Genomic DNA, 12,948 nt, shown 5'->3' on the forward strand with positions numbered 1-12,948 from the left:
TGTAACGTTCTGCATTCTGCATATCAGCTCGAGCAGAGCTCATTAGCATTAAAATATTAATGAAGAATAAAAACCAACCTGTAAACCTCGTGTTTTATTCTGCAGGTTTCTGGTTCTTCGTGTTTTATTCTCCGGGTTTCTGGTTCCTCGTGTTTTATTCTCCAATTCTCTGCGCTGATTGTGTCGGGGCATATTTATTTATTTATTCAATGACATGAGGCTTTGTGATTCCTGCAGTTGCTATACTTTATACTTCAGTACAATAAAATTTCACAAATTTGGAGTTGAAATGGCAGCTGAGCTAATGAGTGATCCTCTGCTGCCGTCTAGTAGTTATAATGGTAATTTAATGTCATTTTCATCTTAAAAGTCTTTGTTTTCTGCTAGGAAACACATTTTTTCATGTCATCTTCATCTTTAAAGTGAATTTTACTACAAAGCCATAGAGTTGAAAAGGCATTATAAGTGTTTAAAATGTGTTTATGACTATAAGGTAAGTTATTGATTATCATTACAAAACAATACAATTTTATACAGCAGTTTAAAAACAACTGGAGTTGATATATATAATCCTCTCATTATCTTGTCATGCACGTCTTCTCCATGTACACACACATATCATGGGAGAATCGTTGTCCAATGTCAAACTTTTTAACTGGAACATAAAACCTGACCAAGACAACTGGCCATAAGAACATCATATTACTCAATCAATTCAAATAATTAAAAAAGTGCTACACAAAACCGTAAAGCACAACATTCAAAACAGCTCAAAATGGTGGCAGAACAGGCATTTTGTACTCACTACTCCAGTATTTATGCAATGAAATTTTATTAGAAACAGCATATATTAATATTTCATTATTATCAGTTGTTAAACAATATATATTTTGCTATGTAAAGGCGGACTCCTGTTCTAATCAGCAGATAACGTTACAATAAAACGAGCTCAACAACTCACCAACAGAGATCATTCACCCAAAATTGTTCGTTTAGGATGCAGATCAGATAAGTATTACTATTTCTTCCTTTTAAGCGTCTTTAAATCAACTTTTAACAAGTTAAACAACGTTAATCTCTCGATTTCTCAGCTTCTTCTCTTTGACCGTTACCGATTTCTTAAAGGGGTCATATGATGTTGCTAAAAAGAACATTATTTTGTATATTTGGTGTAATGCAATGTGTTATGTGGTTTAAGGTTAAAAAACACATTATTTTCCATATAATTTGCATTATTGTTTCTCCTCTATGCCCCGCCTTTCTGAAACACGTTGATTTTTACAAAGTTCATCACTCTGAAAAAGCGAGGTGTATGCTGATTGGCCAGCTATCCAGTGCGTTGTGATTGGCCGAATGCCTCAAGCATGTGATGGAAATGCACAACCCATCATCGGCTCTCTTTTAGCAGTTCAGTCTGTTCTGTTAGAACTGAATAACTCAGGATATTGGTATATTTCGCGTCAGAGGGAGTGTAAGGCACGTTTATAAACCAAATAACTTAAGTAATTTGTGGATTAGTGAATACTGGAGACGCGAAACCTTTCAAATGATTCAGTTCGATTTGGTGAACTGATTTGTTCGCGATCCTGACATCACTAGATGAGACAAAATCAATTAAACCCATTACAAATGAGGCATTTGTTGCATCCAGTGGGGACATAATTACTGATTATAATGACTTATACTGTCTTTTTACATGTTGCGTTGCATATCGCGCCGCGTAAACATAAAACCATGTCTGACAAACAACAAGCGCTACTCTACACTGCTCAAAACTGGCGTTTGAATCATCATTGGCAAATTATTTAAATATAAAAATTGTACTTACAGGCTGTGAGTCAGAAGCGCCAGACTGTCCTTGCAAAGTTTGAACTGCCCAACTTTATAAAAGCAGCTGTTGTGCCACAGACACATTGCAGGATACTGGTTCAGGCAACAGTCCTCATCCTCCATAAAATGCGCAGCACACATCTTAATATTTGGGTTGGACTGTTCTGGAACAGTGTTGAAATACAACTTAACCACTGATTTCTAGTCATGTCCTCTTTTGGAAGGCCAAAGAAAGTAGTTTTGTTTTCACAATGAAACTAACAGCGACTCGACAACATGGTGCCTGCGGCAACAGAGAGATTAAAAGTTACTCCTTTCTTTGCGCAAACATTTGGGCGGAGTTATGCAAAGCTTCCCACATTGTGAGGTAGAGATGTGGGGGGGTGTTAGAACGAGCCGTTTTAGGAGGACATGGTTGATTATTAACTTTTAGAAAGAATATCTCTTTGGATTTGAGACTTTAGTCTTTGCAACTTTACAAATCTTCTTTTTGCACCAAGAGCTTGTAACACTCTGAAGAGAAAGTAAAAACTGAAATCGCATCATATGACCCCTTTAAAGGGGAAGTGTCAGGACAATGGACCCTTTTCACATTTCCAGGTTTCTCAGCAGCGGAAATCATCATAGTTGGGATAACTTGAAGAGCAGTAAATGGGAGAGTATCACAAATATATTTTTTTGCATTCCCATTTGATCAAATAGCAAAAGAAATAATCCACCATAGTGTTGACATGACTTTTTAATAAAAGGAAAAAAAAAAAAAAACTGGGAGAGACTGATGTCAAATTTACCATCCCTTTCATAGATGCTGCATTAGAAATAGGGATCGACCGATATGCGTTTTTCAGGGCCGATGCCGATACCGATTATTACAGATCAAGGAGACCGATAACCGATATTTTGAACCGATATGTGACTTGTGTAAAAATGAAAATTAATGTCAAAATTAAGAATAAAAAGGGCCTCTGACAAAGACTCTCTTTAAATTATTTTAACACATCTTTAATTCTGAGAACTGTTCATAATAACAACATTAATATTAATAATAACAACAAACATAAAAAGTGCTGGGAGCATCCATCAGCAGCATTCTGTAAACTAAGTAAAACTTGCATCCATTAGCAGCATCCTATAAACAAAGTAAAACTTAAAGCAAATTTAAACAGCAACAAATGAACAAATAATGGAAAATAAATGTAATCTCTCTCTCTCTCTCTCTCTCTCTCTCTCTCTCTCTCTCTCTCTCTATATATATATATGTGTGTTTTTTTTTTTTTTGTGTTTTGTATTTTATTTGCAACCCAGAATTGCATTAAAATCACACACAACCCATATTGTAATAGCGTTTTTTTTTTTATTTTTGATGTGTAAAATGTTTGTTTGACTGTTTATCACGGCGATACAAAACTAGGAAGTATACAGGACAGCGTCATCCAGAAACGTGCAATGTGAGATTATTGACAATTTACGTTATTAGCATAGGGTTATAAGCAGGGTGCGATTTGTGAAATAAACAAAGGGGGGGATGCTTTTGAAAAATTTTATGAAATGTTTTTAATAGGACGGAAATTGTATTTAGTGTGATCTCAGTTTAATAAAAACATTGTAAGCCTACGTTAGGCCTATTAATTGTAATGATTTAATGTCCACGGTTATTCAAACAACAAATTACATCGAGAAAGCGAGCAAAAAAACACAACGGAGGTTTTTGGAACTCCGAATCAGTTAAACCCATTGCGTCGCAAAATGATTCACTGTTTCGATGCGCTTCAATCGGATCGCGTATCCGCGAATCATTTGAATCAGATCTGGACGTCAGAGCGGGTTTGCAAGATGTTTTTATCCTCCACCGGGGATAAAAGTTATTCAGCAGAGGCAGGGATGCATAGACCAGAAGGGGGGAAATCCCCCCATCCCTCCCGGCAAATCGCACGCACCCTGGTTATTAGTCAAATGAGAGAGCGCGGCCGCGGAGATAACTAAATCAGGAATAGGGAGCTCGCGTCGCGTCAGGGCGTCAGAGCTCGCGCTTGATGCCCTTTCAGCTCTTCAAAATTGCATAATGGTAATTCTGAATCTGTATGATAAATTATTTTGCAATCATGTTAGAAATAAAGCAACATTTCTCCAAATATGCGCAATTTATTTGACTAAGAGCCCTAACGGAACGGACGCTGTTCAGTGGAGCTATGTGAACAACACAAAAAAAAACCCGCAGCAGACGTGAGTGAATTCATTTGTGTTGATAATCTATTCACAATACAACGTTAAGTTGGCCGAATGGTGAGAGAAGTAGGTTTTAGTTTCACTATCTCAGCACTGATGTGATGATCCGTTAAAGCATATCACTGCAATGACGGACATTGACCGGGAATTCACGGTATAATAACTGAACGGGGCTTGTCATCATAAATCGATTATATTTAGGTGTTTTGCAACTTCAGTGTAGTGATTTATTGCAACTTCAGGAACGTTTTACTGCATTCTTACCTTCGAGAGATAACTTATTGATGTGTGATGATGATCACTGAAGCAGCTCCTGTGCTTTCGGTGTGAGAGCGGAACATTTTCCTGCCGCGCCAGCCGTATTGATTGGCCAGGCTCGTGACTCCCAACAAATCAGACGGACGATGGGCGGGGCTTAGTCTAGGCCACAGAGCGGTGCGCTCTGACTGAGGTGGCTGGATCAGTGCCAGATCGCGCATTTCAAAATAAAATGGTTTTATCGGCAAATCGGTTTTGAAAATGGCCGATGCCGATAACAATAAAAATGCTTAATATCGGCGCCGATAATCGGCCACGCCGATAATCGGTCGACCCCTAATTAGAAACACCCTCGCATTAGCGATAACTGTTTTTTTTTTTTTTTTTTTTTTGTAATTTGACGCAAAGGTTTTTTTTTTTTTTTTTTAGTGTTATAAATGTACATACTTTTATTTAAAAATACAAATATGAAAAACTTTCGAGGATTTAAGATGCTGATGACCGTGAAAACGCGTCATCACAGTCTTGTGAAAAGGGTCCATACCATATATAGATGTTTGTGTTTCTGTTAATTCTTAGTCACATGTAATAAATTTTAATGTCATATTTACTATCTTTGCCTTACTGTAATACTATGAATTTCAGTTATATTTGTGTGAATTTAATAGTTTTTCATGTCATTACATTTAGATCAATATATAACAAAATGATTTAATTGTACCATTTTGTTTTATGCAAAATGTGTGTAAAAATTTCCATAAACTGGTTTTCCCATTAAACACAGTGTATCTATACACTCTATCTAATTTGCATATTAATGTGTTGCTGTTAGGACAGCATGTTGAAAAAAGAATTGCCATAATGGGAGTAATAATTGGCCAGATTTTCATAATAATATCTAATATTTCATAAGAAAAATGATATAGCCTATACTTTATTTCTCCCAAAATGCATAATTAACATGCTTTTAGTCCTGGTGTCTTCTACAGTGGACGCATATGAAATTATGTCCTGTTTCATAAGAAGTCATATTTGAATTTGAAAACCCATAACATTTTCCTGAGGTGTTGTTTTATGACAAACAATTTGAAAATTACTCAGATTTAAATGACATATACAACATATAATCATATTTCCATAAGGATGTGAAATATTTCACTAAGCTAAAGTTAGCCATTTTTAAAGATCTAGGAGAAGGTGTGGTTATGGTGAAACTTCCAAACATTTAGTATCTCTAAAAAGCCCTGAATGTGGTCTGTACAGGACATCCAGACTGTGACATGAGGTCTCAAGAGAAATTCACTAAAATAGAATGTCCACTAAAAAGGCAAAAATTCCATAGCTTATAGAACATGGGATTTTTGATTTATATATATATATATATATATATATATATACATAATTTAAGATCAGTGTACCACATTCATGGAAAATTTCAAGGATGTATAATTTAGTTTTTTTATAAGCATAAAAATGACCAAAATTAATAGCTAAGAAACCATGATGAATTATGATGAACCTTGAATCTTCATTAATAATGCTGACAGTTATAAAGCTTTAAGCATTGTTAGATTTACTTGACTGAAAATAAACCATTCTTTTATTTCAGAGATGATAAAAAATAACGAGGAGAACGAAGAATCAAGTGAAGTTGAGGAGAAAAATCGTGTCAAAACTGGAGAAAAACCCTTGAGTTGCTCTCAAACTAAACAGAAAGATTTAAATAAAAGAAGAGCTAAGAAATCTTTCACCTGCACTCAGTGTGGAATGAGTTTGACAAACAAATATAATTTTGATGTTCACATGATCATTCACACTGGAGAGAAACTGTACAAGTGTTCACACTGTGACAAGAGATTCAGTCGGTCAGGACATCTTAAAACACATGAGAGTTCATACTGGAGAGAAACCCACACATGTGATCAGTGTGAGAAGAGTTTCACACAATCAGCAAATCTAAAGAAACACATGAAGATCCACACTGGAGAGAAACTGTACACATGTGATCAATGCAACAAAATGTTTTTGAGAGCTTCAGTCCTAAAGCAGCACATGAATGTTCATACCAAGGAGAAACCACATTCATGTTATTTGTGTGGAAAGAGTTTTTTAAGTCTACAGAGTTTGAAAGTACATCAGAAAATGCATACTATTATGAGAAAGTACATGTGCTTTGAGTGTGAAAAGACTTTTACTTCAGCACAGTGTTTAAAATGGCAAGAGAGGATCCACACTGGAGAAAAACCTTACAAGTGTTCACACTGTGACAAGAGATTCAGTAATTCAGCAAATCTGAAAAGACACGAGAGGATCCACACTGGAGAGAAACCGTATTACTGCACTGAATGTGGGAAGTGTTTCAATAATTCATCTTCTCTACACAGACATACAAAAAACATTCACAGATCTTCGAATTTGATTCTGCCTCCTCACCAAATGTGATACAATAATGAATCAAGCAATAAAAATATCATCTGGATAAATCTGCTCTAAACAGTCATTACAAGTGACATGACAAGGAAACATAATACATTTTTTTTTTCACAGGAATAAAGTTAATCTTCAAAACCAGCAGATTCAGCTGAGATTCGGATCAACTCTAAGATGGAGTTCCTCCCCAAAGAACAATGTCAAAAAGTTCAATTCTTGTATATAATTTTGTTTTCATATATATATATATATATATATATATATATATATATATATATATATATATATATATGTGTGTGTGTGTGTGTGTGTGTGTGTGTGTGTGTGTGTGTGTGTGTATGTATGTGACCCTGGAACACAAAACCAGTCTTAAGTCGCTGGGGTTTATTTTTAGCAATAGGCCAAAAAAACATTGTATGGGTCAAAATTACCGATCTTTCTTTTATGCCAAAATTCATTAAGATATTAAGTAAAGATCATGTTCCATGAAGATATTTTGTAAATGTCCTAATGTAAATATATTAAAACTTAAAACTTTACGATTTTCCCAGTATTTAGAATTTTTATTTTTTTTGCACCCTCATTTGCATTCCAGATTTTCAAATAGTTGTATCTAGGCCAAATATTATCCGATCCTAATAAACCATACATCAATCGAAAGCTTATTTAATCATCTTTCAGAGGATCTATAAATCTCAGTTTCTGAAAAATTGACACTTAAGACTGGTTTCGTGGTCCAGGGTCACAGACGTGTGTGTGTGTATATATATATATATATATATATATAATATAAATACACACACAGTAGTCAGCATTTGAAGTGGATCAAAACCTTAATCAAAGTTGTCCTAAAGTTCATGTTAGAAAGTTTGACTCGTAACCCTAAGGTTGTGGGTTCGAGTCTTGGGCTGGCAATACCACGACTGAGGTGCCCTTGAGCAAGGCACCGAACCCCCAACTGCTTCCCGGGCGCCGCAGTATAAACGGCTGCCCACTGCTCCGGGTGTGTGTTCACGGTGTGTGTGTGTGCACTTTGGATGGGTTAAATGCAGAGCACGAACTCTGAGTATGGGTCACCATACTTGGCTGTATGTCACGTCACCGTCACTTTCTTTTTTTTTCACTTTCATAATAATACCAGCTATATGTTCATGTTTAATATTTCCTGCATAAAGTTGTTTTGTTTTGATGAGAAATAAAACCAAATGCTGTTTGTGTACCATTCATCAGTGTCTTCGCAAATCTACACGATCACTATAAACTGACAGACAGTGATTAACCTCGTTCTTTGTCTCTATACATAAAGAGACATTTGCATAGATGAGCCTGATTTTGTAAATGTGGCCAAATACATTTGCATTAAGCACCCTGTTTGCACTTCTCTATGATTTAAAATAATAGCTTACATTAACAAATAGCAGAAATAATCATTTTTAATGAAAGTAAAGTCCATGCTTTATATAATTTCTGTGAAAATGCACAATAGCACAAAGGGTTTGCTGTTTTATCAGTTGACCGATACATTTGGCCTTGTAAAGACCATAATACATAAATGATAAACTGAAGCAGGAGGCCTTGTGATAATCTGTCCATTTGCTTATCCACTAATTTCTGAGAGTCTTTGATCAAAAATCAGTGAGTATGCATGACAAGCAGAGCATATGTTTATTTTATCAATAAACTGTGAAGAAGGAGGAGATGTGAATCAAACCACTGCGTGTGTCTCGTTCTTTTTGTACTGGAAGAAATGTTAATGTCAAAGTGTAAATATATTTGCAAAGACATTTATTTAATATTAAATGTGATCTATTCAGTGATCAGTGACTGCATCAGCTGTTGTTTATCTTTGGACTGAAGAAGCTTATGGAGGATGATTCCTGAAGACCACACCTTCCAGACACAGGTATAGATGTAGGAGTATGGTGTCTGCACAAATGAGCTTGTTCTGCAGAAGAACGTCCTTCAGTTTCTCACAGGATCTCCTGTGTGGAGCAGCATCTCTTTCATGATGGACGCTCTACTGCGGAGCTCAGACCTGATGATGGAGGATGAAGCTTTACTTCTTGGAGCTCTGGAGAGATGATCCGAGATAAAGCTGATGAAATTAATTCAGAACAACAGAATCAAATCTGCTTCCTTGTGATCCAACTGGATGAACTTCACTGATCTGCTCAGAGGTTTTCAGTTCCATGATCTGCTCTTCTATAAGATCAGGAATCAAATGCATGACATGAGTTGAAAGGTGTGCGAACTTGCAAGCACGATGTCAGACACTGTAATAGGCAGACCTGATCTGTTCAAAAGCGAGTGCCTTCATACTTCCTTGGCTGGTGCCGCTCCTCTGTCTAGAAATATGGCACATAGTCTTAGAGTTTGTACTTGACTAACTGGGGCCCAGGTCAGTAAGCAGACTACCTGGCTAAACCGACCGTCTACTAGCCACCTTATGTCACAGAAGTCAGTTAATTCTCAGCACACAGAGACTCTTTCACCTAGATATCACACTATAGAGACTGTGTCTGTTCCCCGAACTAGAAAATACAAAAAACGTCCAAACCAATTTAAGAGTAACAATTTAATTGAGGTTCAACAAATAAAAAACAGATGTAATACAGATAAACAAATGATAAAGTTTTGCTTATTGAATATCAGTTCCCTTTCTAAGAAAGCACTTTTTGTAAATGATATGATAACTGAACATAACCTGTTTGACAGAAACCTGGCTAAAACCTGATGATTACATTAACACCCGTCTACAATTACAAACCCATGTCCTCAAACGTGGGATGAATTAATTACATTGCTTCCTGCTGTGAACATTTGCAGGTACGAGTCCGACTAGCATGGAAATAATCATGTTAGCTAAAATTAAGTGTTTGTTAGTGATATAAAATTCCATTTTTAAAGATGCTTGAAGAGAATAATGTGCAATTCGTCACATGGAATTGTAAAGGCCTGAACGGTGCAGTGAAAAGAGGTAATATACTGGCTCATCTTAGGAAGCTAGGAACAGATGTTGCCTTTCTACAAGAGACACATCTTAAAAATCATGCACACAAACAGTTATATAAAAATTGGGTTGGCCACGTGTTTCACTCAAAATTTAATTGCAAGTCACGTGGAACGGCCATCATAATCAATAAAAGTATTCCCTTCATCACGTCTGATGTAATATCAGACCCTAATGGTAGATATATTATTGTAACCGGGAAACTTTATAATACCCCTGTAACACTGGCAAACATCTGTGATCCCAACTACGATGATGAGAAATTTGTGAGCTCGGTTTTAGCAATCCTACCCAATCTTCACAGTCACAACCTAATTTTAGCAGGAGATTTTAATCTGTTAATGGACACAGTATTGGACAGATCATCAAGCAGACAACAGTCTATATCTAAATCAGCCAAACGAATCCAGAATTTTTTTTAAATCAGCAAATATAATTGAAGTTTGGAGATATTTAAACCCAACTACTAAAAAATATTCTTTCTTTTCGCAACCGCACAATTCTTACTCTAGGATTGACTATTTTTTCCTAGACTCTAAATTACTTTCGTCAGTAAAGTATATTGATTATGAAGCCATTGTTTTATCAGATCATGCCCCATTGAAATTACTACTAACCTTCCCCAACAGATACACTTCCAGAACCTGGCGAATGGATAATAGTTTATTATCTAATGAAATGCATGCCGAGTTTATAAGATCCCAAATAGAATTTTATATGCAAATCAACAAAACCCCAGAGGTATCTAAAAGTATATTATGGGAAGCTTTGAAAGCTTATTTACGTGGTTAAATTATCTCTTTTTGTGCACATAAGACAAAGATTAAAAAAGATAAAAGACAAAAATTAATAGAACAAATTTCAGAAATAGATCACCAATATGATCTATTATATGAGCATCAGAAGAGACTGTTAAATTAATAAATCAATCTAGACATAAATATTATGAATATGGCGATAAAATAGGAAAGTATTTGGCTCATCAGATAAGAGTATCTGAGACATCAAAATTAATAATGGAGATTCGTATGGGTTCTGGTTGTATAACAAAAGATGTATTAGAAATTAATCAATTTAAAGAATTTAAAACTTTTTATATTAAATTATACTCGACTGAATCAGCAAAAGAAGTCAAACTCATTGGTTGACTTCTTTGATAATTTGGATATCCCCTCTATTAATGAAAGAGATAAAAAGCTATTAGAGGGTTAGATGGGTATACGCCAGAATTTTACAAGAAGTTCCTTGCTGACATCGCCCCTCTTCTTCTTAGATGTTTTTAATGAATCATTTGAGAGGGGTCTTCTTCCAGCCATGTTTTACCAAGCGTCAATTTCTTTACTACATAAAAAAGATAAGGACCCACTTGATCCAGCATCATATAGGCCAGTGAGTTTACTAAACGTTGACAACAAAAATTTTAGCTAAAATAATGGCAATTAGATTAGAAAACATACTTCCAAAAATAATACATGAAGATCAAACAGGTTTCATCAAAAATAGACAAATGGTTCACAACATTTGCAGATTATTTGATATAATTTACTCTTCTCACTCAAGATCTTATTCGGAAATCCTTATTTCATTGGATGCTGAAAAGGTTTTTGACAGGGTCGAGTGGGATTATCTCTTCTCGGCCCTGTCAAGGTTTGGTTTTGGATCTACATTTATTTTGTGGATAAGGCTTCTTTATGCATCCCCAATGTCATCAGTACAGACAAATAAATTAAGGTCTGATTACTTTATGTTAGAACGTTGTATTTGCATTAGCAATTGAACCTCTAGCAATATCTTTACGAAACTTAAGAGTCTACAGTGGGATCTTTCGAGGGATGGGGGAGTATAAAGTATCATTATATGCAGATGATTTATTATTATATATTTCCAACCCATCTAAATCTATTTCTGCAATTATTTCCACTTTAAAGAAATTTGGACGAATCTCAGGGTATAAACTTAATATGGGGAAAAGTATATTATTTCCAATTAACAAGTTAGTTGATCAACAATCTTTTGAAACACTACCCTTTAAAACTTTAACCCAGTTTAAATACTTAGGAATCAATGTCACTAATAAATTTGTGGATTTATATAAGGAGAATTTTTCAAAATTATTTGATCAAATAACACAGGATCTACAGAGATGGTCTCATATATCTATTTCACTAGCAGGAAAAATTTATATTATCAAAATGAACATTCTTCCAAAATTTTTATTTTTATTTCAGTGTATACCAATACATATTAAGAAGAGTTTTTTCCAGAGTCTTGATAAAATTATTTCAGAATTTATTTGGGATAGAAAGATAGCTAGAATAAGGAAGGCATTTTTAAAGAGACCCAAATCAAAAGGAGGAATGGGACTTCCAAACTTTCAGATTTATTACTGGGCGAGTAATATAAGAATGATGGCCTACTGGTTACAAAAACAACCTCAACTATGGGTAAGCATAGAAAGTGCATGCTGTTGTCCATCCTCACTTTCTGCTCTATTGTTTTCACCTTTACCCACTATATGCCCTTATCCATTAGACAATCCAGTCGTATCACATACACTCAAGATCTGGTCCCATGTTCAAAAATTTTTTGGCTGGCAAGCTGGTTTCCTTCAAAGCCCCATTATAAAAAATCACTTGTTTGCTCCATCGTTTAAAAATACAACATTTGATGATTGGGTTGAAAAGGGAATGTATAGCTTTATAGATATATTTATTGATGAAGTATTTCCATCATTCGAATAGCTACAAAAAAAAATAACATACCTCGATCACATTTTTTTAAATATTTGCAGCTACGAAACTTTGTTAAACAAAATAATTTATTATACCCCAACTCTCCAAATCAAACCATAATGGAAATGATACTTCTGCGTGATCCTTACAATAAAAGAAGTATCTCATATATATATGAAGCACTATTCCAGTTGACAAGCACATCAACTCTAGAACACTTGAAGTCCTCCTGGGCGGAAGATTTGGAAGTTGAAATTACAGAGGACCAATGGGAGGCAGCCCTTAAACAGATTCATGGCTTGTCAGTTTGTGCAAGACACGGACTCATACAGTTTAAAGTAATACATCGTTTACACTGGTCTAAGCAAAAGCTTAGTAAGATATTCCCAAATGTAGACCCTTCATGTGACCGTTGTGGATGTGCACCGGCATCGCTGGCCCATACGTTTTGGAGGTGCCCAA

This window comes from Cyprinus carpio, chromosome B3 (genome assembly GCF_018340385.1).
Source record: "Cyprinus carpio isolate SPL01 chromosome B3, ASM1834038v1, whole genome shotgun sequence".
Lineage (NCBI taxonomy): Eukaryota > Metazoa > Chordata > Actinopteri > Cypriniformes > Cyprinidae > Cyprinus > Cyprinus carpio.